Raw genomic sequence first — 24,871 nt, 5'->3', positions numbered from 1 at the left:
CCAGGTGTGGTGCCTGACACACACCCTGCCAGCGTGAGGTCAGCTCTACGGACAGCATTTTGCAGATGGTGTTGCTGAGGCCCAGTGACTTGTCCAAGTGATGACACTTCCTACCACTAAGTGATGTGTCTGAAACAGAAGCTCGGGAGGGCAAAGCATTGACTGTCTGTTCACCACAACATCAACAGCAAGCAAAACCGACTCAGAGTGAACGCTCAACAGATGTGGAAGGAAGGAATGAGTGAATGAATGGTGGATAGAAAAAAGAACCAGAGATGAAATTCTGAATGACTTGAAACTTAGCCACATAAGTCTGACCTCCATGTAAGGCTGATTCGGGCACGTTTCTGAAAAAGGAAGGGCCAGTGAAGGAAGAAGATGCACAGAGTCCTGTTCTCAAACCACCAAACAAACTCTCAGACCTAAGACCTCCCCTCAGCCCCCAAGACATAAGGGTAGATAGTCCCCACCATTTAAGTCACTCATATGTGTTTATTGAGTGCCTACTATGTGCCAAGCTCTGTGCTAGGTAGTAGGCTTGCAAGGATCAATGGAGATGGTCCCCACCTACAGTCAACACGGGTGGTGCAAAAGATAATAAACCATCCTTGCTTCCACACAAGTCTCATAACTACAATACTTGCAAGGTAGAGGGGTGCCCAGCTGCATGAATGGGTGAGAGAGGGCCACATGGAGAAGGAGCTTCCTGTGGGTGGGGTGGGAGGTCTTGAACTATAAGTGGGACGGGATGGATGTTTGCAGGGAGTACAGGAATCCCTAGTGGAAGGAACAGCGAGGTCCAAGGCACAGAACTAGTCATCACAACTAGCCCTTTGGTGGAGGAGAGGGCAGGTCAGGAAGCAAGACTGGGGAGGGACGCAGGAGTGAGCATCCCCGCCATCCAGGACTGAATGACGCAGCCCTGCCCCTGGTGGCTCTGGGCTGATCACTCCCCTCCTCTGAGCATGGGTTTCCTCCTCCATACAAGGTTGAAGGGGATGATTTCCAAGTTCCCTTCCGGTTCTAACATTCTATGACATTTCTGACTAATGCACAAGATCAAATATGTACACAAGACCAAAGGCATAAGAAAATACACAAAGAAACGTGGGTTAATCTAGTGCAAACAGAGTAAGACCCGAATAGTGTGGCTACGCTGGCAACTCCTGTTATACCTGTGGAGTCCTCCCCCAGGTGTACATTCTAGTTCCCAGAACCCTGTGGTCCCTCCCCAGCCCTCAAGGAAGGGGAGGTTCCCAGTTGTCCCCTGGGAAGTCTCACCCATGTGAGCCAGATGCCCCCAGTTGGTGGCACAGAAAGAAGCAGTCAGGAGGGCCTCCCCCTCTTCGTGTTTGGCCAGGGGCAGGTGCTGAAAGTACACCTCAGCCCACCGGGCTCCTGACACTGAGAAAACACTGCTTCGGTCAAGAGTAGTGGAACCCTTTCATAGCCCTCAGTCCCCTAGGGTCCGCATCAGCTCTAAGCTACAGTCTCCAAGGAAGGGGAGGTCTTCAGACTCAACAAATCCTAAAGCCAGAGGGCTCTTAGGGATCTCTTTGGTGAGAGGTTATTAGTTTGGACGGGAAAGCACCAGCCCCTCGGACAATACATGAAAGCCACAGTTTTCTCCCCAGAAAAAATGTCTGCTTACACCTCCAGAAGAGTGTAAGAGCCCCTGATGGAGGTCCCCTTGAGGTCCTCAGACACCAGCTTAAGTCTCCTATCCTAGTTCAAACTCTGTATTTTGCAAATGAGAAAATTGAGGCCCAGAGAGAGTAGGTGACTCACCCAAGATCACCCAGCTAATTAGAGCAAAGCCAGATCCCCAGGAAAATTGGGCCAGCGTCTGACCCAAGCAGGGAGGCTCCCAGCAGGGCACAGCATCACTGGTACCTGACCTGGAGCTGGGCCCCTAGCAGAGGCCATGGCTCAACTCTGGCAGGCAGTCGAGGAGAGGGGACCACCTGTCTCCCCGGTGGGCAGGTGCTCTCCTCTGGGTAATGGCCGGTCCCCAGAGCTTTCGGCTTCTGCTGCCTCTCTGTCTGTGGCCTTCCCTGTGGCCCTAGCCAGGAGAAGGGACTTGGGCCACGGCTCCCTGGCTCAGCACCCTCCAAGTATCCAGCAGGCTCCATTCCACTCTGCACACAGAATGCTCCTTAGGCAAAACCGGGAGAACTGCATCTCCTTGCTGGCATTTGCAGAGCTAGCTGCCCACATCCCCCCATAGTGTGAGCAGGAGACCTGGGCTTGTGAGTGCTAAAATGCTATGGGGTGGGGGTAAGGCGGGGGTGGGGACAAGATTTAATAGAACTCAGGCTGTGAAGTCAGACAGACCCAGATTCAAACCCTGGCTCAGCCACTATATAGATGAACTGTCATCTGGCAAGTTATTTAACCTCTCCAAGCCTCAGCATTCTCATCTGTACAATAGGATCACGATGGTACCTCTTCAGAGGACCGGTGTAAGAATTAAAGGAGATAATTTCTATAAAGTACTTAACACCATACCTGCTAAAACATTTTTGCTGCTTTTGTCACACTTCCCAAGGGGTCCTCAGTGTTGCAGAGCCTCACCTTCAGAACCTCACACCCAGCTACTGGCTGACACCCTGGTAACAAGGGTAGGGAGAAATTCCCCCTTCCCGCTCTTCGAAGTATTTGCTAAAGAGTGCAGCAGGAGGCCTCCACAGAAGTCTGGGAAGAACTTGCCACCCATTGAGAGGTCGTGAGTTTGCACCCACCCTTGGAGATTTCAAAGCAAGTCAGTCCTGACCTTTCCGGAACGGTCAAACGGCAGTCCCGCCAGGTGGCGAGAGAGTGAGCACATGGTCTCCCATGGCCCTCTGCCATGTGTTTTCTCTGCCTGGACCCGGCAGCTTCGGCTCAATGGTCAGCCAACACGGGATGAGGCCTGGAGGTGTGGTGACTCCCCTGAAATGAATCGGAAACCACAGGTGGAGGCCCTCAGTCACATCTATGAAAGGCCTGGAAGCCAGAAACAGGGTAGACAGCCCTCTCCTCAAATGTTAAGTCTCAGCCGGTGGTGAGCTGGTCACCCTGTTCTCGGGAAGGAGAGTGGGCGGGGGAAGAGCCCTGATGGTCCCTCTGCCGATTGCCCCGGTGTGAATACTCCCACCGTGGCCGATTTGAGGCTGCCTATGTGGCATCATGGAACACAGTTGTCGGTGAAAAAAATGTTGCCTGCCATACCAGTAAACAAAGGATGTTGCAACCATCAAGCCATCACATTACAGCTGCCCCTACAGTGAGCCCTGAGGGAACTCAGGATGGAAGCAGGATGCCCACCATCTAGCAGTCAGCCACGGCAGTCATCCCCGACGGTGCGCCCTGGGCATACTCAGGATGAGACAGCAGAGGATATGGGCCTCACAGAGCTGAGGTGCATATCAAAGGAATGAGCCCAGACTTTTGCATCTTCCCATATAGAGAAAAGCAGAAAAGTACTAAATTCCTTAACTTGAGATGTCTGGTTTCCTTTAACTTACTGTAATCTTTTGATGTTCAGACTACCTGGTCTTTTTTGCAAAAACTCCCAACTATACTGGCTCCCCACCGGCCTCTTCCGAGCAGTCTCTCAGAGCTATCTGAGGGGCTGTGTCTCAGGTTTAAATCTTCAGTTTTGTCTGCCAAATAAAACGTAATTCTCAACTTTTCTGTCGTGCATTCTTTTCAGCCAACGCAGTAATGGGAAGAGATACCCACGTCATCCCTCCCAAGCTGGTGCTAGGTCCCCACTCCACCGGCTGAATGCAGCCTATATCCCAGGCCCACAGGACAGGCCAGGGGACTAGGGTCCTGGGCTCCAGTCCCACCTGAGTCCTTGTGAAGAACAGGCCCTGGGCAGCTTGCCCTGAGGCCAGTTCTTCCTTCTACTGAGTTGCCACCTGCCTCCCTGTAATCTGCACCCGCGTCCGACCTCTTGCCAAAGCCCTGCTGTCAGTCTCCCCTCTCCTACCTGCCCGACCCTGATCCTCACCTGTGCCTCTTTCGGCCAGACTTCCAGTCCCTGGCTGGCCTGGCACCATCCTCCAGGTGCTCCCAGCTTTGTCCGTGTGCCCCTTAAAGGAGGGCTTACAGAGCTGCGTGCCACCTTCCCTGTGTTCTGAGCAGTGCCAAGTGGAAACTTCCATCCTCTGATTGAACTGGATGTGTCGTGAGAGGCTTTTTATCTGGGTCTGTCTGAATATTTGTTCTGACTCCTGACTAGTTTAGAAGACCCCCGAGAGCGGGTCTTAACCTCCTTTCCCTGCCCAGTTCCTAGTATTCACCCTGCACTCACTCTGCAGTTACTCACAGCAGCTGGCGAGGTTGGCATTGACCATCTTCAGGCCTTTTGCTCTTCTGATTCTGCACAGCACCAGCCTGGGACCTATACCACCATGCCAGCCAGGAGTGGCAGCCCCATCAGGACCACCACCACCCAGGGAGCTGGACACAGCCGCCCCCGAGCTGCTATGGGCATCATCTTTACAACAGTTTGGAAGAAGCCTTGATTCAAACTACAGAACCAGAGCCCTCAGGCAAACCTCCTGCCTAGAAAATTTTATTCTTTTTTTAAAAATATTTATTTGTTTATTTGACTGCATCAGGTCTTGGTTGCGGCACTTGGGATCTTCATTGCAGCACGCAGGCTTCTCTCTAGTTATGGCACATGGACTCTAGAGTGCACAGGCTTAGTTACCCCGTGGCATGTGGGATCTCAGTTCCCCAGCCAGGGATCAAACCCACGTCCCCTGGGTTGGAAGGAGATTTTTAACCACTGGACCACCAGGGAAGTCCCTAGAGAACGTTATCCTTGTCTTGACTTGTAGCACACCCCAGCTCTTTTCTTTTTGGCCATGCCGCGCAGCATGTGGGATTTTAGTCCCCCGGCCAGTGATCGAACCTGTGCCCCTGCATTGGAAGCACAGAGTCCGAGCCACTGGACCGCCAGGGAAGTCCGCCCCTGCTCTTTGTAACGGTATATTATGTTACTGTTCTAGCTAACTCTCACGTATGGGGCACTTGCAAGGCACCCAGCCTTGGTTGCGTGCCTTTGGACAGGTAATAGGGACACACCTCTCCTTACCTCCCAGCGCTCTTCATCAGTCTCCCATCCTCACCACAGGTCAGGAGGTCTGCATTCCACAGATCAAGGAAACGATGAAGGTGGACCCTCAGATCAAGAGCCCAGGGACAGTGGAAGGCTCCACACTACTGTGTGACAAGCCCCACGGACCGTGGGGTCAGTGGCCCAAGCTTCCTGGGCTGGCTTCCCTTGTCTCAGGAGCAGGGAGATGACCTGGCGGTCCCGTCCAAAGCCTGTAAGCCAGGACAGCTCAGGACTTCCTGCTCAGCAGGTCCCTGGGTTTAAAGGCCCCTCTGTGTCTTAGACTAGCCCACCTCACTGTGCCCTCTGGCCAGAGAACCTTCTCCAGATTAATCAGAGGTATAAATCCTCCTGCAGGTCAGATCTGAGCCACCAGCCTCCTTCCCATGGCTGTGATGTCCTCTGTGGACTGGCCGGAGCCCGAGTCAAGGTCCCTGGTGGTTTCTTATGGGCAACAGGTCACACCTGTTGGGATCATGGATCCCACCGCCCACGTGTACTGAAACTTCTGAGCTCCATTTCCCCCAGACAGAGGAGAAGTGGTCCAGGTCTTTCCTGGTACCACCCATGCCTGCTCCCAGAAGTAGTAAACAGCCCATGGGTGACCCAGCCAGCATGTGGTGAACAAATACCATTTTCTCTTGAGGGGAGAATGGTTTAGGTGTCAGCTGGAGTCTGGAATTCCTTCCCATTCTCCCACCTTGATATGCAAGCATGCGCCTTCCTCTCCCTCTCTCACACCGTCCCAGCGACCTCGCCCTCTCCCTGGCAAGGCAGGGTTGCCAAGTTGATAGCCCCGAATGGGGTCACCTCTCCGGGGCTTGGCAACTGATGTGTGCAGAGCTCTAGCAGCCCCTGGCACGCCTATTAGCAATCAGCCTCCTGCTGGGCTGGCCTCGTGATAAATAAACTTTCATGTTCTTACTAAGTGATGGCTGGTGGTTCAAAATCGCTACCCTGGAACTGTTTGAGGTTGATTCCTTAATCAAAGCTCTCAAGCTCTCCTCCACCCCCCCACTGCTGAAAGGTTATCATTAAAGAGAAGAAAGGCGCTTTGATTTCTGTTGCTGGGCTGCCAGCTTGGATCTGGGACTCTGGGGGGAGGTGGGGAGGCTTGGTTTTACCCCAAGCCTTGTGTGCAAATCTTAGCTCTGCCAGCACCAGCTGGGCGACTTGGGGCAAGTTGCAGAGCCTCTCTGATCCTCTGTACCCTCCTCTGGGGCTGTCTCAGGTATGGTGAGGCTCAAGGAGACCTTGTGTCTGACGGGTGCTTCTAAGCCTGCCAAGCCCTGTAAGTGTGTTAGTCCTGATACCCAGTCACAGCCATATTCTCAGACCCATGTTCAAGTCCCTTAGGGGCAAGGGGCTTCCATGGAGCTTTCTGGAAATAGTGGACCTTCCATAAGGCACCTTGGACAAGAACAGGGGATTAGAACCAGCCTGTGGCATTCACCCTAACCCACTCCCAGAGGTATCCCCCAGAAACGGCTCAGCCGGTGGACCTGCCTCACTCTGTCTTCCTCGCCTGCCCCTCTCCTGTCCACATCTGTGCTTTTTGACGGCAAGAGAAACATGGGGCTAGGGACCCCATGTAGCTAGATAAATAATTACTAAATAAATAAATGAATAAAAATAAACAAAGAAAGCCTCCAGGGAGCTAGAATTGCTGCCATGCTGACAGGTAACTGGCAGATTTGATTTAATTACAAGGTACAGAGCTGTAATGGGGTGTGTGGAGCTCAAGGAGGATTGCAGTAAAGGGAGGACAGCAGGGTTCCCTGCCGTCCCCGCCGGCTCCTCTGCAGACCCTACCATCAACTTTACTGCCTCGCTGGGTGGGCGGGAAGCTGGGCACTGCCTTAGGGGCCGAGATCTGGCCAAGCCTGACCCTCCCCTCCTCGCCAGCCTCACCCGCAAAACGGCCCAAGTCACGATGCGCTAGTGGACAGCCCTAGGTCAGAAGTGTGGACGGAGGGGCAGAGTCAGGAGGGCTACACACTCACCCACACTCTCCCCCTCTGCTCCAGGGGAAGGTGTGCAGCTTCTGGATGGACACAGCCCACGCAGGCAGGCAAGGCATGGTGACCGGACTGTGAACAAGGCAGCTGTGACTGGCCTGGCCTGGGGACAATAACGTGCCACCACCTGGCCTCCCCCCTGTCCTGCTTTTCTACCCAGAAAGTAGAGGAAGCGCCCTCCAGCTCACTGAGGCCTAGTCTACCCCCTTCCATCCCAAGACCCTAAAAGACCCTCCCCTCCCCGCACTCCTCGGACACATTTCCCTTCTCTCTGCCCTCTTCCCTTGTGCCAGGTGAGAACTGACGAGTCCCTCCACCCCAGCCCTGTCCAGTGGGATGTGGGCTTGAGGACAAAGTCTGGCCATCCCCGCCTGACTCCAGTGAGAAATGCTTTAAATCCAGCTCATGGCCTTTATGGGACCCTCCTGGTTCTTCCTCAGCCTTTATGATTTTATTTGGGCCATAAATGGGTGACGGGGGGGTTGTAAGCGCAAAACTAAACAGCAGCACTGCTCCTGCCGTCCTCCACCCCCACTCCCGCCCCTCCATGCTTCCCTGCCCTGCCCTCACCCCCTGCCTCTCTGGAGGCCACCCTTCCTTCTCCAGGCATGGACTCCCCAGGGACCTGGCTCCCATGAGGGCTTCTCAGAGCCCCCAGACCACCTGGCAGTTCTGACCTAATTGGCCAGCACCCTCTGTACACACGTGGTCCCCTTCCTCCCACTGGGGTCTGTGCGGGTCACCTGAGCTGTGTGTGCAGCATCTAGGCTGCATCCTGGCAGAAGGGCACAGCCTGGGCTCTGGGATCAAATGGATCTGGATTTTAATCCTGACTCCTCCCCTTCCCAGGTGTGTGAGTTCAGAAAAATTACCTAACTTTCCTGAGCCCCACCTGATCAATGGGGCTACGAACCTGTGTGAATAGCAAACCACAAATCAGTCTTACATTCACAGCCTCTTATGGGGGCTCTGCCTTCTGACTTTAGATCTGGTATTGAAGAGAAGGGCAGGGGACGGGGTGGGAGCACGTGGATGTGGGGAGACCTTGCAGGCCTCCCACTGCCCTCAGCCTTAGTCATTGGGGACTTTTTTGGTCCTACTAGAAAAAAGAGATGAGAGATGCCCTCTTTCTGCCTGGCCTCCCAGCGTAATTAACTGCATGTACCAGGCTGAGCATACCCAGGGGCAGGGCCACAGCTCTCGAGCATCAGCCCCGTTCAAACATTAGTCACCAACCCCCAGCTTGCTCTTAGGAAAAGTCTAAAAGCCTTCCAGGCCTATGGCCTTCAGCAGTCCCCGTTCCTCACAGCATAAGCAGATTGATGGCAGGCCAGGGCGTGGAGGGGTGGCCTTCATGATCTCGTTTCTCTGTCATGCTCCTCCACAGAGCAATTAAGCACTGGGATTAGATATCCTAAATCAGAGATGGCTGAGGTTTTCTTGTACATGTGATAAAACTGCTTCCCATAAGATTTCTCCACCAACATTATTAAACCTCCCCCCGATTCCCTGCACCTCTCAGGAAAAGATTATACTAGTAGCGCGAAGAACCTCGTTTATAGTCAGTTTTCTTGGCCTCCACATTTACTAGCTGTTTGACCCTGAGTGAATTCTTTTGGATTACCAGTTTCCTATTATTAGGAACAATAATAGTACTTACCTTACAGAATTTTTACGATAGAAAATAATGCATGCAAAGTACTCAGCCCAGAGACTAATCAATCATAAGTAATCAGTAAATGGCAACTTTAATTGCACTGGTGAATTAAGTGAGCTTGGCCCCACGGTGGGTGATACCAGCCAGTGGAAAGGGGCAAGGCGAGGCCATGCCCAGCCCCCAGGGGAGGGACGGGCAGCCAGTGTCCCAATTCCAGGGTGCAGAGGGGTGTGGTGGACCCTGCTGACCCTGGGGGCTGCACTGATGCCCAAGTGGCCCAGAGGAAGGCCACGTCCGGAGTCAGCTGGTGGCCGCGTTGGAACTCTAAGCAATTAATCAGCTGGGAGAAAGACCCCCCAGGCAGCATCTGAGGGTAGGTGAGGAGTCGTATCTCACAGAGAAGGGAGACCAGCATGGAAGCCACCAGGCACGGAGTCAGTCACACAGGTGTGCCCAAGCTTCACCACTCACAGCTGAGGGACCCTGGCAAACTCCTTACCCATCTAAAATGTCCAGTTCTTTATAAACAAAGACAGGAATAGTAATACCTAGCTTCATAACGTCTGTGTGAGGGTGAAACAAGAAGAGGAAGGTAAATGCCCAGGGCTGTCTTTTTCCTGCCCACGAGGTACAGACTCAGGGCAGTGAGCAGAGATTTGGAGAAGCCGGAGGACTGGGGACCACATGGGACCCTGCAGACACATGGGATCTGGGGCCAGGAACAGCACAGACAGTCATGGGCACCAGAGCTGGTGGTGAGGAATTTGCGGATATGCTGCCTGCCTTGGCCACACTGGGGTAGGGCCATGCCAGGCAGTAAATGGCATGGCGGAGGCAGCTGAGAAGGCGGGGGCTGGCAAAGGGCTGCCGCGATGTTGGTCCTTGCTATTGTAGGGAGCCGCATGGCACTTACCATCTGGGGCCTGAAGGAGCCTTGCTCCCTGCAGGAGGTAGTGAGGATGGGCTGGTGGCCACAAAAATATTTTGGAATTATCACAACGATTGCCAACTCTTCCTAAAAGAGGGTCACTAGATATGAGCTTTTTTTTTGGCGGTACGCGGGCCTCTCGCTGCTGTGGCCTCTCCCGTTGCGGAGCACAGGCTCCGGATGCACAGGCTCAGAGGCCATGGCTCACAGGCCCAGCCGCTCCGCGGTATGTGGGATCTTCCCGGACCGGGGCACGAACCCGCGTCCCCTGCTTCGGCAGGCAGACTCTCAACCACTGCGCCACCAGGGAAGCCTTAGATGTGAGCTTTTTCTGTAATTCATTGTTTTAAAAAATTTAATTTAAGACCACGTGTGTTTCAGATTTCTCTTAGAAGAATTTAATTGGTATGTAATAGCATAGTTAATTAAATACAAATCAATTGTTTAAGAGAACTAATTGATACTTAACATGAACAGTGAAAAACTTAGTTCTGATATAATTAACTCATTAAATAAGCAATGAAAGAGCAATTATGTCTTTACAACAATGTAAAGTTTATAGTGCTTTAATAAACTTAGCATTAGCAAGCAATCCAATTCAAAAATTATGAAACAGGTATTATTGGTCTATTAAACATGTATTACTTGTCCTAGAGGCCCAGAGCCACGCACTAGACAGGATTAATAAACCTTTACTATTCCACTCTTCAGGACTCTTTCCTAGAGAGGTTGATCAGAAAACTGTGATCTTTGCATGATTTACGGGCACCTTTATTGCCTGAGATGTGAGCAATTATGCTGAAAACAGGACTAGGCAGACCCGATGCAGAAAGCAGTTTAGCAGAATCATAGTGAGAACTTGCCAAACGTGAGACTCCAGCATCCTGCCACCAGGGGGCTACCACCGGGCAGAATGGCTTGTGATGAACACTTACGAGAGAGGCCATGGGTACAGACACCCAACCAAGGCAAACCCCAGACAAATCTGCAGCCCCCCAGGTCCTTTAGGAGGGCCACCCCACCACCTGAGCTCCTTTTTCCTCCTCGGGACCCCTACAGCAATTATTGCCGTTCATGTAGAAATGACTCCAGCCCTGCCTCATGACGCTTCTTTAACTGAACCATTGCTTGTCTTTGACTCTACCTTTTCACAGGTGTATGCCTTACATAACCAACTGGATCATAATCTCATTGGGAGAGGAAGCTTGTGTTACATACTTTTGTTTTGAGCATCGTGCCTCTCGAGTGTTTGTGGGTTGGATTTTATAGCTGCCACATTTTGTAAATACTTGCTGGTTATGGAGGGGTGGTAGCCGTACTATAGCAGAGGTTACCTGTATCATCCCACTGCTTTTTACATAATTCATCACATTATGAATTGGTCTACAGACCAAGATATTTGCTCTCTGAGGTCAGTGAAGCTGGTTAAAAATGCATTTCTTCGGATCTGAACTTGTGCTCATGTAATCATCCAGGACCTGTTCACTTGGGGATCCTTCAAATACAGGAAGTCCAAAATGCACTGTTGTCACATGTAACCTCATAGGCTTCCTTTGTCAATCACTTCCTTTTTTTTTTTTTTTTTTTTTTGGCCGCTTTGGGTCATCGTTGTGGTGTGTGGGTTTTCTCTAGTTGCAGTGAGCAGGACTACCCTTCGTTGCAGTGCACGGGCTCTAGGCACGTGGGCTCAGTAGTTGCAGCATGCAGGCTCTAGTGTGCAGGCTCAGTAGTTGTGGCTCACAGGCTCTAGAGTGCAGGCTCAGTAGTTGTGGCACGCAGGCTTAGTTGCTCCGCAGCATGTGGGAATCTTCCCGGACCAGGGATCGAACCAGTGTCCCCTGCGTTGGCAGGCAGGTTCTTAACCACTACGCCACCAAGGAAGCCCTGTCAATCACTTCTGACCCAGCCCCCTCACTTCCTGCAGTCTTCCCCACTAAAGACCTTGTGGTTGCCATTGTCCCCTTCCTCTGCCTAAGCCACTCTGATGCTTAGCCCCATTGTCTCGGTCAAGAACATCTCTCCGAGTCACCATTTCCTCTCAGTCGCCAGCACCTCTGGTCCTGTGACCTTGCCTGTGACACCCCCTGGCTGGTCCTCCTGACTCACTTCACTCCTCCAGCCCAGCTGACTTGTCTCTGCCACACTGACCTTCAAAGATGCCACCTAACAGCTCATTATATCACCTTGGACAGGGTATTTCACCTCCCTGAGTCTCCCCTTTCATAGCTGTTTAAAAAAAAAGAAAAAAAGGAGGGGAATTGATGATCTCTAAACCCCAGTCTGATATTCTGTTTCTGTTTCCTGAACTCTCCCTCATCAGTACTTCATTCGAGGAGGCCCTTTTCATCAAATGCTGTCTCATTGGATTTGCATGGCAACCATGTGAGAAGGGTTTTACTACCAGTATCCATATTTCGTAGATGAGAAAACTGAAGCCCGGAGAAGCCCTGAGGACTGTTAAGGGCTGAAGTGAGGCTCCAGCCGGCAGTGGTGGCTTTACAGCACACGTGGCCTCCCCTACCCCCCAGGGCTCCCCTGTGACTCCAGCCAGGTCCAGCTGACGTCTTCTCCACCCGCTCTCTGGAACCATCTGGGGAGCTATTTTCAGCCCCTGCACTGCTCTCCTGGGTCAAGGTGGTGGGGATGTGGAAGCTCGGAATGTCCCTCTGAGAAGCCCAGGGTCCTTTCACCTGCTTTCTCCTCTCAGGCTGTCTTGGGAGAGCAGGAAGAGGGGGCACATGTCAGCCCATCGCCTCCCGCCAGGAGTGTTCCACAGTCTCCCAGCTGCGCTCCCTTGTCTGGTCTTACCTTCTCCCAGCCACATCTGCCCCAGTGCTAATATGGTCTTTATAAGATGCAAGTCTGGCCTTTCTTCTGCTAAGCATTCTGTAGGAAAAGTCCAGACTCCTAGGCAAGGCTCACCAGGTCCTCCAGGTCCGGTCCCTGACTCTGTCTCCTGCCTCATCTCACTTTCTCTTCTCCCGAAATCTTTGCTGTATCCACACCAAACTGCCTACCCATCATGCTCTATTTCTTGTTAGGTAGGCTTCTGGGGACCTGCTCCATCTAACAGCTTCAGGTGGTAAAGTGTTAGTCCTCAGCAGGCACCCCTGAACCACTGTGACTGGGCACGTTGGGGGCAGAAGGGCCCCCAGATGCACCGAGTAGCCTCAGAAATGGTGAGGGATAGCCATAAAAAAGGACAAACTAATGCCATTTGCAGCAACATGGACGGACCTAGAGATTGTCATACTGAGTGTTATTGCTTATATGTGGAATCTAAAAAAAGGGTACAAATGAACTTATCTACAAAACAGAAACAGAGTTACAGATGTAGAAAACAAACTTATGGTTACGAGGGGGTAAAGGGAGGGAGGGATAAATTGGGAGATTGGGATGGACACACACACACTGCTATATATAAAATGGATAACTAATAAGGACCTACTGTATAGCACAGGGAACTCCACTCAATCCTCTGTAATGGCCTATATGGGAAAAGAGTCTAAAAAAGAGTGGGTATATGTATAACTGATTCACTTTGCTGTACACCTGAAACTAACACAACATTGGAAATCAACTCTACTCCGATAAAAATTTTAAAAAAGAAAGAAAGAAATGGTGAGGGAGAAGGACCTGGTACCTGTCCGTTGTCACCAGCTCGATCCGTGGTCACTTCACAGCTCATTTGTTTCTGGCTGGGGCAATAAGCAAGCACTCTTCTAGCCAATGTCATCCTCACGCTGGCAGCAGGAATGCTTGCAGCATCCCAGGTTGCCACCAAGACCCATAGCTGCCCTCCCTCCCCACCCGCCCTCTTTCCCACCCACCCCCATTGTCCCATCTTAGCAGCCCCTCTGGCCGCTCTCCAATCAGTTGGTGCCTTTCCCAAGCCTTTTGAGTGGTTGTGCGATGCTGCTCCCTGCATCCCCTGTGACCAAGGGATGGGAGTCAGAGTCTTGGCCAATGGAAATTGCCAGGTCCTATAGAAGACCAGCTTCTCCCCTCTTCCTGTCTATGTTAGCTTGCTAGGGCTGATGTGACAAAAAGCCACAGACTGGGTGTCTTAAACATCCAAAATGTATTGCCTAGGGGCTTCCCTGGTGGCGCAGTGGTTGGGAGTCCGCCTGCCGATGCAGGGGACGCAGGTTCGTGCCCCGGTCCGGGAGGATCCCACATGCCGCGGAGCGGCTGGGCCCATGAGCCATGGCCGCTGAGCCTGCGCATCTGGAGCCTGTGCTCCGCAGCAGGAGAGGCCACAGCAGTGAGAGGCCCGCGTACCGCAAAAAAAAAAAAAAAAAAAATATATTGCCTAACAGTTCTGGAGGCTAGAAGTCCACAAAAGATGTTGGCAGAGTTGGGTCCTTCTGAAGGCTGTGAGGAAAGGCTATGTTCTAGGCCTCCCTTCTTGGCTTACTGATGGCCGTCTCCATGTTTATATGTGTGTCTGCCCCAAATTTCCCCTGTTTATGAGGACACCTGTCATATTGGATTAGGGCTGCCCAATGACCATTTTAACTTGATTACCTCGGTTGAGTCTCTTTGTCCAGATAAAGGCACATTCTGAGGTATTGAGGTTACGACTTTAACATCGGATTGGGGGGGGGGTCACAGTTCACCCCACGGTCCCAGCCAGGACCACTGATCTCTGCTATCTCTTCTCTGTCTTGAATCATGGCATCAGCAGCCCTGGGATCCCGGAACCTGCCCTAAGAATTAGCCAGAAATCAGACCTGGATTCTAGCCTGAGCATTGTTACCAACTGTGCTTTTGCCTTGAGTTGTCATTTTACTTCTCTGAGCCTGTTTCTGAAACCAAAACGGAGGAAATCATTTCCGCCTTGCATGCTTCACAGAGCTACTGTGAACACCCAATAAGATAGTATGACAGCATCGTGAAAAAATAAGTATCCCACAAATGTGAGGTAATATCACTGCACTATCATTATGATTACTCGTAAGAATAAAGGAATCCTTGGGCTAGAAAAAGTCCCATCCTCACCCTCTGAAACTGAAGGAAAGCCGTTCCATTTAGGAAGCCATCCCTCTTTATTCCTCCCGAGAGGAAACCTCACGCTTCCCAGACTCCTGTTCTGATGAATTACGATGTTCATTCACTTCAGACCGTCTGCATCTACCTAATCCACAGTGCCAGGGTTAAGCCCTCTTGATTCCATTCTGGCCCGGGTCGGGGAGAACTGATTACTACCCATTATTTCTTAGTCATCTCTTTCATTAAATCAGACTTTTCCTGATCCGTTGCCACGTGCCAGGCACTGTGCTTAGGGCTAAGGACTCTGAGCCTAAAAAGGCACTATCCTCGCCCTTCTGTTGCTCAGTCTAGAGGCCGGGAGTTCCTGGGGTGCAATCTGGACTTCTCCCTAAGAAACACACCGCTTCCCAGGAAATGTTTCATTGTGTAGCAGCGTTCCCTAATTCTTTGTTCTCCTGAGACAGCGGCCTCCACATCCCCATCTGCAGGTGACACTGACCTTCTTTGCTCTGAACTGTCCTTCAAGCCAGGCTGACTCCATTCGCGCTCATCACTTCCCACGGGTACGTTCGGTGCATCTGGTGGTTCTGCTACTGAATAGTCCTCAGCCAAAGGCTGCAGCCCCAAAGTCTACGTGGGGAAGACCCCATCATCTTGCTGTTCTAAAATAGGCATCTAGGACCCTGACTCCACCATCGGTCCCATGCCATGTGACAAGGAAGGTCGCAGTCTGGTGGCTGGTCTAGATCACAAAGTGAATGATTGATTCACTTTTGATTGATTCACAACTAATTGATTGACAATCAATTCACAATTGATTCACAATGATTGTTCTTTCTATCACACTCTTTCATCTCTCCCATAATAGCCTGGTTGATCTGGCTTGGTGGCGTTTTCCCAAGAGGATGCCATAGGTTCCTGCTTCCCCCCAGCTCTCTCTCTGGTCAGTATCTTTGACCACACCCATCCTCCACACCTGTGTTTCTAGATTCTCCTCCCCTCCCTCACTTTGGGCCCTGGCCTGCTTCCTCATGTGGAAACAATGACCTCTAATTTAGCTCTGCAATATCTCTCCCAAGAACACCCCAAATTTTCATATATGGATAGCTAGATAATTCCCACTTCGCTGATCCCCCAACCTGCTCTTTCTTACAAAGATCCCAGTGGCTTCTCCCCACTTCTCAGTAAAGACTCAGTCAGAGAGCCCTCTCACTTAATAAATTTCTGCAGTGTGCTTATTAGGGCCTTGTAATGTAGCCGCCTAAATAATTAAGACTAACCCACAAGTGTCAAATTAAATGAGCCAAATACATTGAGAAATTGCCTGGTCCTCCATTTCTTTTATTAATCAGGTTTTTTTTAAAAACTTCTTTTCCTGCTCATTTGCAAAAGTCAAACATGGTCGGTGAGACTCTTACTTATAATAACCGTGCATATGTGCAGCCTCTTTCCTTGGGCGATTCCCCCTGCGGGCATATTATATATGACATAGGACAGGGTCGGTTGCAGTGGCAGAGACAGCCAGCCCAGATAACACAGAGTCAACAGGTTGTCCCCGGTCTCGAAATCTTTAGGAGAATCATGCTTCTTCCATTTCCTTGAGAGTCGAGGGGACTGTCCAGGAAGCCCAGCACGAACACGGGCCAAAATCCACCCAGCGTCTGCTGCCCTCCACCCCTCAGTGCCCACCTGGGCTCGTTCCTGGACTCGATGCAAGAGCCCAGGCTCCGCTTCTCATTAGGAGCTGCTACAGATGTGCTTCAGATGAGCATGAGAAGTCAGTGGAAAATAGAATAGGAACCATCAGCAATTGTATCATTGTGATGATGAACAATATGTGCAATTATAATGGGCTGGTTAACTCTGCCTGTCGTCAGCATGTTGAGGTTTCAATACAGCGCCAGGCAAGAGGCTATTGTCTGCTGGAGCTCAGAGCCTCCCCACAGCTTGGGCTTCCGCTGGCCCCCTCCTGGCATGCCGCATTCCTGCCTCTTGAAGGTGGTTGTTAGAAAGGATCCACAAATATAGTAAGTAAACATCAAAGGGCCTTTGATCCGCACAGCTTTCAACAGAGCAGGAGCCCCTGAAGAAAGGGCCAAGGCCTTGGATGAGGGAACTTAACATCGTCAATTTGAGCGCCTGAGATGTAAGGCTGTTTGAAGTGAGGGCGTTTTGGCCGTGCCTTCAGACAAGCGTGGAGGGAAAGGAAGAGAAGTGAGTGCCTTTGGAAAAGGCACGCTCAGATCTGCTTCTCTGCTCTTTACTGATAGTCAATAAACCCCTTTAAAGAATCAGGAGATCAAAGCCTGCGACCTCCTTGGGCCATGGCTTCTGCCACCGCCCACCACACTTTGTTTTCCTCTGGGGCTGGAGCCCCTGAGCTCGACTTAGCCGTGTCTCTTGGGCCCTTTCATCCTGCTGCCCAGAGAGGCTGGGCCTGGGCCACAAGAGGTGGGTGGAGGGGTAGGGGGCAGAACGAGCCCAGCCTCTCTATGCTCTGACAGCCTAGATGCAGACTGTCTAGGGCTCAGAGGAACACCCAGTGTCGTGGGAGAAGCTGCGACGTGACACACCCCTCAGGGGGAACCTCCTTCTCTAAGAAACCGATGGAGAGAGTATCTGGGCGTCCAGAAAGCTAGCAAAGCCTGGAAGGAGCCGCAGGCACGTCCCCACCTCCAGAAATCATACCCCTTATCCATTTACCCAGTTTATGGCAGCTGCCACATTTGTATGACTCCAAAGCAAAGAGGGAGGGGCGGGGAGTCTACAATAATCATGGGTAGTCACTTATCATCCTTGAACTTCAATCTTCTCATCTGCAAAATGTGAATAGTAATAACCGACCTGCCTACCTCATGCAGTCGTTGTGAGGGTCAAAAGAGAAACTTGGTGTGGAATTGCTTCAAAGCCCACAAGTGCTGAAGACAGGTGAGGAAGAAAGGATAAATACCAGAGAGGAAATCTTGCCCGGTTGGCTGAGGTACTCCAGTCCAACGCTCACACACGATGAGCACTGATTTACAAAATATCGTGGGGGAGAAAACGGTCTCTTGCTTTTGCTACCTGGAATTGTTGTTCCAACCTGTTGTTCCATTGGGTCAAAGTCTTGTGGGACCAGAGTCTATGTCTTACGTCTCTCAGCCATCCCCACCCCTGTGCTCTACACTGTGTTTACACCTCATAAGTGCCAGATGACAATGCTGAATTGCACCTGAATATAAGGATGAACAGGGATCCCCAGCCCCAGAAATTCACTCTCTCCCAAAAGATAGACTCCTTCTACCTACACCTTGACCCCTGTGTCTTCTTCCAAATTTACCCAATCACTCCTTTGGCCACTGTGTCTAGTTGTACTGTTCCATCCTGGACACCGCTGGTTGGACTCTGCGTCTTCTCTGGCTTGACAACAATCCCAGTGTGATCAGAGCATAGTCCCTATGCCTGGGATATATAGGGCCTCGTGAACCTATAGAGTAATGGTTATGAACATGGACGCTGGAGTCAGGCTGCCTGTGTTCAAAATCCCGGCTGTGCCACCTACCAGCTCTTTCACCTAAGGCTGCCTGCTTAATATGTCTGTAAATGGGAATAACAATGGCATATACCTCAGAGGGCTGTTGTGAGGAGCAAAGGATGAAATTATTGGTCTTAAATTATGTCTGGACCATAGTAAGTGCTTTCTAAATGTTTGTCAAGTAATTAAGTAGCCCTGTTTATAAGAGCAACAAGCTTTACATCCCTTGCACTGACCCCTGACCCAGTCCCGCCTCACCGACCTCTGCTTTTCTTCCAGAGCTGGGCCTCCAGAAGAGAGGATGCTGTCTGGTGCTGGGCTACATGGCCAAGGACAAGTTTCGGAGAATGAATGAAGGTCAGTGAGAACCCGCCCTCTCAGGGGAAATGGGGAGGGAAGAAGTTATGCCCTACAACTATGGTACCAGGAAAAGAGCCTGGGCCATTTCAGAAAGGACAGTGGGCACATCAGTTTGGTTTCCATGAAGCTGTTCAGATAGTAACACGGGGAAGAGCACCTAATGCCCGAAACACTGTGTGCTGATTCTCGAGCATTCTTCACACGCTACCTTCCCTCCTCCCTTGGTGCCCCCTCCTTCTCTTCCTCTCTCTTTGTTTCCTTTCGTTCCTCACTTACCCACCCAGTGCAATTAAATCTGCTTCTATTATCTTTTCTCATCCAGACGTCTCTGCCCTTTTCCTTAATCATTCACATTTCTTGGATGCTTATTGAATTAACGGCACCTCACGGGGCATTTGGGAGGATACTATACAAGAATAAGGCAGAGCTTTTATTCTCAAAGAGCTTCCCCTCGAAAAACTGCCCTCTTTTCTGACTCCATTGGCCCTACCTCTCCCACTTACTCATAGGCCATTCTGCCTTCCTCTAGCACTGGGTTTTTCCTCTGAGGTTTGACTGGGCCACAGAAGGCTGGAGGAAGGTATTGACATTGATGTGGAGGCTAGGATGTGAGAGGAGTGCTGTCACTTACGGGCCTGCTGTAATAAAGAGCCAATCTCCTCATCCCCAGCCATCTGTCTCCATGCAGTTCATAAGCCTCTCCATCAGATGCCACAGACCATTTGTCAGGATTCAAAAGTAGGTAAGCAATGGCTGGGGAGGCCACTTATTCAGTAAAGTCAGACAAATGAAACCCTGGCTTCTCACCAGCCCAGCTTGCCATGAGCTGGGCCCCTCCCCACTCAAGGACCAGGGTCCCTGTAGCCTCATTCCCATTCCAGGCATGGAAAAGGCAGCTCACCTGTACCATCTCAGCCCTAAAGTTAGGCCATAGCATGGCTCCCTCTTCCTATGGTCCTTAGCTGGCTCTCCTCCCAGCCCACAGACCATGACACTCACAACCCCATGTGCTCCCCAGACCTAATGCCTCACCCGCTGTAGGTTTGTTGCCAGCACACATCATACTGACAGTTTGACAGCCGTTAAGCCAGCACAATTAAACATAAAGACTATCACCTCCCCCGTTTCAATGCCTGTCTGTGTAAGAAGGCAAGAACCTCAAGAAGCTACTTCCTCTTTGTCGGAGCTCCGTGGCTGAGCACAGCCAGGGCTGAGGGTTGCATTTTCTGCATCCAACCAGCCAGTATCCCTTCCTGACTTTTCTCTTTCGCAGTCTACCCCTACCTTCCCAACACCACGTTCTTGAGAGCCGAGGCAGTAACATCTAATTTGTAGAAACTGACAGCATGCCTCTGTCCATGGTGCTGAATAGACACATTCTCTTGCTGGCAATGCTCATTAGAGAAGCTGAAATGAGGGTCACAGGGAACAGGGGTGCCAAAAAGTCAGGACTTGGACTGGATTTGAAAGCTCAAGCTCTGAGTGCCTGACCTCAGTAGAAGGATACTGACTCAAGATCTTGGGGCCTAAAAAAAATCATATCACAAGGCTGATGAACACGATTTGACTCCCTCCAAATTTTCACAAGTGACTTGGGCTGCCATAACAAAATACCATAGATTGGCTTAAACTCAGAAATTTATTTTCTCACAGTTCTGGAGACTGGAAGTGCAAGATCAGGGTGCCAGCATGGTCAGGTTCTGGTGAGAGCTTTCGTTCTGGTTTGCAGACAGCAACCTTCTCACTGAGTCATCACATGGCAGAGAGAGAGAGAGAGAGAGAGAGAGAGAGAGCTCTGGTGTCTCTTCTTACAAAGACGTTAATCCTATCAGATCAGGGCCCTACCCTTATGACCTTATTTAACCTTAACACTTTTGTAAAGGCCGTATCTCCAAATACAGTCACAATTAGGGGTTAGGGTTTCAACATAGGAGCGGTGTTGGGGGGGGGTGCAGCAGGGGAACACAATTCAATCCATATTTTTGCCATAGCAGAAATGTACGATGGTAATACTCTGAACCAGAGGTTAGGAAAATGGTAAGAAAAATAAATGCAGCCTTAATATCTCCTTAGATTTTGTTCAAGTAAAGAAGGAAGGAAGAAAGTCAGGGAGGACTAGAGGAGGACTTGGAAACACGACCAGCACCAGATGACTCCTGAGGACAGTTAGCCTTACTTTGTGCAACAACTAAGCTGAGGCGGCATTTTAAACTGTTTTTTTCTTGTTAAAAAGGGAAGATGCCAGAACAATGCCTCTTCTCTCTAAGTCCCCTCTTCAAACACACACAATCCATATAGACGGGTTATTCCTTTCAACTGACTGTGGTCGACCTGGTTAGGAATGCTCTACCCCAATGTATACCCTCCGCCAGTGAAGACAAACTGAGAATCAAGGAAAAGGCAACAGAGACAACGGCAATAGCCAGGAGGTAACAGAGCGGCTAAGCCCCAGCCCCGCCTTCCTCTGTGCCTGTGATTCTCGCCCCTCCCAAATGCCCCCACCACCCCCCCACACACACATATTCAGGCTCACACACAACAGCACATACAGTAGCTGCTTCTGCTTCTGGGTAAACAAGGAGACAAGGGGGTGGTAAGCAAGTGAAACCACCATGTGTGAGGAGTTACAAATCTCAGCTAACAGAGGAGACAGGATAAGAGGCGGGTGAGTCACTGGGACAGAAGGAGGGATGCCGGGGGGGTGGGTAAGCTTTGGCTCTGGAGGGGTGGGGGGCTTGAGGAGGGGAGGCGGGAGGGGCCTGGAAAGGAAAAGAATGTTTCTCTGCTCCCACTCCAGCCAGGCTTACTACCCCAAGTGCCATATTATACATTTTTTTCTCTTTCTAAAGCTCACATGCCCAAACTCCAACATGTTTGCACATAAGAAAAAAGCATCGGCAAGCATGGGGAGCTGTTTTATGGTTTATAATTATCTTGTTCCAATACTCAAAATGATTATAACTTCCACATATTAATAATTGAACTGGAATCGCAGCTGTGACATAGATCAAGAAACAGACATCTCTGTCCCCTTTGCACTACACTCCTTGCTGTAAACTGAACAATTGGTAGAAGAGTTTTAAAAATGATAATTTTTTCTCCCGGGTGTTAGAATTAGTGAGACATTGGAACAACTAGCTGCCTCTTCCATCAAAGGTAAGGCGGTGAGCACTATATTTGCAATTTAGAATAAAAATAAAAGACCAACTAGTGCTGTATTAAAGCACGTTTGTTCTGTTTAACAGTATCTAACAGGGTGTCTGTCACCCAGGGAGAAGTCGTCCCCTATTTCATTTGTTTCCTTAATTTGGTATCTTTTTATTTTCTTTTCCTTCCACTCTCCCCTCCTCACTACACTCCCCCCAAAAATAACAGCTTGAGAAGAAGCAAGAGAAAAATAATGAATGAGCAGGAACTTTATAGGTCTGGGGTTTCTCATAAGCTAGAGTAAACGCAACTGGTGCCGTTAAACTACAAAAAGCAATACAAAGAAAACACTATTCAAAGATCACTTAAGGGGCTTCCCTGGTGGCGCAGTGGTTGAGAGTCCGCCTGCCGATGCAGGGGACGCGGGTTCGTGCCCCGGTCCGGGAAGATCCCACATGCCGCGGAGCGGCTGGGCCCGTGAGCCATGGCCGCTGAGCCTGCGCGTCCGGAGCCTGTGCTCGGAAACGGGAGAGGCCACAACAGTGAGAGGCCCGTGTACCGCCAAAAAAAAAAAATCATTTAAGGAGACATGTGATAGTTAATGAGAGGTTTGCTCTATTTAGGAGCACGTAATAGCTTCTCAGGTAGAATTTGCAGCATTTGCAGGAATGGAGGTGGTTGGTGAAATATGTGTGTGTGTGTTCTTTCCTGTTTGGACTCAACACATCTGAGGCATCAAATGGAGATATGGACAAAAATCAATGAAGGGCTGTCAAGAAAGGTGCAAATAAAGACAGACTAGGCATGGGACTATTAAATTTGTTTGACATAATTGTCTTCATGTGATTAAGTACATGGTGCTTTAAGTAGGAACTGCTGGAAGGAGATCATTTATTTATTCATCAAACTTGCAAAGAATACCCACCATAAAAATAATACCAATCTTTCATAGTAAGTGCCAGCCACTGTTCTAAGCCCTGGAGCTTTAAAAGTAAATAAGACATAGCCTCTGCCCTCCCGCTCCCAATAGAAACACACAGGCGCATCTCAGTGTTCCTGTCACCTCCACAGGAGGTCCTGCCAGACCACCTTACCTAAAGCAGATACCCCTCTTCCCCCACCATTGTGCTCCGTTGTGACAACCAGCCTATTTACTTTGTGGCACTTACTCTAACTGGTGATTATTCATTAGGCTGTCCCACCTAAGAGTTAGCTTCAGGAAGGCAAGGGTCCTGCTCCCTCATTTCCTTGCCAGTCCCTGGGCTTTAGCCCAGTGTCTCGCACATAGGGAGTAATCAATTTCAATTTAAGTAATTAATTAGTGCCAGGAGTGGCAATGGAGGAATACCCAAAGCCACCCACAAGGGTAAGGTGGGTCTGGAGAAGGAACTCAGGAGGCAGAGCATCCTGACGTACAGCACGAGTCTCCACATCCCCAGCAGTTCCATAAGCCTTACCTCTCAGCCTCTCCTCCGAGGCCAGTGCTACAGTCCCTCCTGGGAGGCTAGGACCCGGGCAGGTCAGCCAAGCGGAGGGCTAGGAGGCGAGGCCACCAGTGGGGTTGTCCGTCCTGTACCCACTTGCCCTCCTTCCTCACCCCTCCTACTGCTGGGCCACCTTGTCGTCTGGGGCATCACTAGGCAGGTATTTCCCATGAGATATGCAGGGGGGACTGCCCAAACATGACACACACACACCCCATTCCCTTTCCTCTTTCCATCCTTCCCCGATTACCTGATTACCCATTTCTCCTGAAGAGCCCAGAACCACTCACCTGCTCAACGCACATTGCTTACCCAGGGCGGATCCTATCCAAGGGCAGAATAGGAAGCTCTCGCGTGGTGTCAGATGAGGGGCTCTGCTTGCCTCTCAGAAAGCCCAGTACTCCTCTCTGTCAGAACCGTGAGCAACTCTAGCGACTGTAGCACAACCCACCCACCCAGGGAGATCTGGGACCATGGAGGGACTCGCCCAGGGTCAGTAGGAAGTTGCTGGAAGAGCCAGGACTACAACCCAGCTCTCCTGACATCCAGTCCAGCCCTTGTTGAATTTGGAAAGAGGAGGCTGTGGCCATGATCGGAGGTGAAGCCCCTAAGGCTTTGACTTGAAAATACAGAGAAAGTGGAAGGGGCAGGAGAAAACGGGGGCAGAAGACAGGAGACACCCCAGCTGATGTGGGAGAAGATCAGGAAAGACGTGGAGAGGGAGACACAGGCCGGGGAACGCCCTTTCTTTCTATGGAACCAGAAAAGGCTACTGGGCCCTAGGACTCTTGAAGAGGGAAGTGAGGGGGAAGAGGATGCTTAAAGGAGGAGAGGGGAAGCCACGAAGCCCTGGCCTCCCTGCCAGGGCGTCCCTTTAAGGCCAAGGTGGGCCTGCGCATGAGGCTCTCGTCCTCCCTCCTCCGACTGCGCATCTGGTGGGCGGCAGAGTCCCCAGACCTTCAGAATCCCAGGGACCGGCTGCTTCTCCCGGCTCAGTGAAGGGAAAGCAGATATGCCTCCCAGCGCTGTCACTTTCATCTTCCCAGAAAGAAACAAGCGCAAGCTTTGTTGACGGGGGCGGGGGGCACTGCGGGAGGGGCGGGAGGGGCGGGAGGGGCCGAGGAAGGAGAAGGCCTGCTCCACGGCCACCGGTCCACACAGGCTCAGGCTGCAGCACAGCCCCTGGGGGCACCATCATCCTAGGCCAGGCTCTGCATGCCAACGTCCTTGCCTCTCAGCCTGTGAGGGAGGCAGAGCCCTGGAGGATGAGAATCCAGGCATCTTGAGCAGCTCGGAAGTTCTTTGGGGTGGCAGGGGCACCCACCCTCTCCTCCTGCACCCCTGCTCCCTAGTCCTTAAGAATGAGTCTAACACGTCCACTGCTCCCCGTCTGTCCCCTCACAGAGTGATAATGAGTAGAGGTGCCCCATGGGCCTGTGTATGGCCTGGGGCAAATCCCTAAACCCCGGGATGATAGATAACCTCCTTGTGGGCAAAACTGGGTAATGTTGGATATGATCTCCGTTCAATCTTTGAAATGTGATGATTCAAAAATCTACCCCGGCTCTCAACACCCTGCCACACCCTCTTCTCACCCCCCACCCCATAATTTTAAATGCATTGGTCACCAAAGAAACCAGCACTAGGAAATTCAGCAGCCT

Source organism: Delphinapterus leucas, chromosome 7 (assembly GCF_059928025.1).
Source record: "Delphinapterus leucas isolate spDelLeu-1000000601 "Yukka" chromosome 7, BTC_Dleu_Yukka2, whole genome shotgun sequence".
NCBI lineage: Eukaryota > Metazoa > Chordata > Mammalia > Artiodactyla > Monodontidae > Delphinapterus > Delphinapterus leucas.
This window is presented reverse-complemented; position numbering follows the sequence as displayed.